Consider the following 1,539-nt stretch of genomic DNA (forward strand, 5'->3'; position numbering starts at 1 on the left):
TGCACTTTTTGTTACAACACTTTACATTGAATCGTTGAGACATCCTCCCAGCAAGAAAGTCACTACATTTGCCCCCAAAATGTACAGTCAACTCATTTTACAGTATATTCTGTGAAGCGCTTTCAGATCTCAAGTACAATAGGAAAAGCAATACTAAAAAGAAAGCTTTTCAGCGTTCCTATTGCAAGCAGTGGGCAGAAATCAGAGATGCTTCAAGTCCGAGCAGAAGGGGTTAACCTGCTGCACCGGATACGTTGAAAACCTGATGACGTTCAACTCCTTTTATGGATAACATTATTTAAATCAGTCGACCACTTTGGATTTCTTTTTCATTGCGGAATTGCACTAATTGTGTGAAATCAGCTGATCAGACAGTTGTGCTTAAGGTGTTTGTAGCGAACTTAACAAATGGGAGGGGGTGTGGGAAGGAGAATAGCAACACCGACAGCTTACATTTATACCGCAGCCTTCACAAGGGGAGCATCCCAGAGGATAGCGGAGAAGGAGGCAGTGTAGCCGTGAGGGGTGGAGCGGGGAGTGAGCCGGCGTGGATGAGCCCCAGTTAAGCATACTTACCTGGCAGGGGAGACACCATGATCATGAAGGTGGTTCTCCCAGGACGAGGCTAACCCATTGCACTTCGGGTGTGCTGACGCCTGCGATGTCCCCAAATGCGGGATACTCGACTGCAAAATTTGTGGTAGTGGGGGACTGCGTTCGCGCTCTCCCCTGGAGTACAAACTAAAGACAGAACCATCGCCATTGTTTACATACAGTCCAGTGTTCTCCAGCGACTTTTATTTATCTTAAACTGCTGGGCACGGTGGGCACATGCCCTGGGGTTACAGAAGCTTTTATGAGCCGCTGTTCGGTAGCATTTTCTTTTGAAAGTTTGAAAACAGCACTGTGTGTGCGCGGAGACGAGCGACAGTTGTGGAGTTTTTTGGCACAGAAAAGGAACTTCAGAGTTTATTATTATAATCATCTTTGCATTTGACACGGCGTCAAATCACACTGTCAAGGCATCTCAACGCACTTCACAGGACTTTACTGTGAAGTGTGGCGTCTGTGAGTTTTGTAGGTGAATGCAGCAGCCAATTTGCACAAAGAAACATTCCCACAAACAGCCATACAGTGACCGATTGGTTTATCGAGAGGATTGTCAGCCAGGATCCGGAGAATTTCTATTCTCTTTTCCAACAGCACTGTGGGATCTTTATTGTCCACCTGAACAGTTCCAGGGGGGGAGCTTGGATTAGCATCTCATCCGAAGAATAGACTCTCTGCCATAAAGCAACCCACGACCCAGCACTGCACTGGCTGCATTGTGCAAATTGACTGCTGTATTTGCCTATAAAATACACAGGTACTCAAACCCTCCTCTTCGACTGTGCTTTTGATCTCTGTGCTTCCCCCACGCTCCCCCCTCCCTGCACTCCCCCAACCTGACCCTCAGCTTGGGTCCATTACTCCGTCTGTCCAGCGCTTTGGGACGTCTCCCAGATGTGAAAGTTGCTATACAAATGTAATTTTTTTGTC

General features: G+C 47.2%; 1 non-coding gene across 1 annotated transcript; it reads left to right on the forward strand.

Moving 5' to 3' along the window:
- The first annotated feature begins 568 nt into the window (after window positions 1–568).
- LOC121850726 lies at window positions 569–732 on the forward strand. The gene has a single exon (XR_006085728.1). It is a non-coding gene; the product is annotated as a U1 spliceosomal RNA (small nuclear RNA).
- The last annotated feature ends 807 nt before the right edge of the window (window positions 733–1,539 follow it).

This window comes from Callorhinchus milii, unplaced genomic scaffold (assembly GCF_018977255.1).
Source record: "Callorhinchus milii isolate IMCB2004 unplaced genomic scaffold, IMCB_Cmil_1.0 Scaffold24, whole genome shotgun sequence".
Lineage (NCBI taxonomy): Eukaryota > Metazoa > Chordata > Chondrichthyes > Chimaeriformes > Callorhinchidae > Callorhinchus > Callorhinchus milii.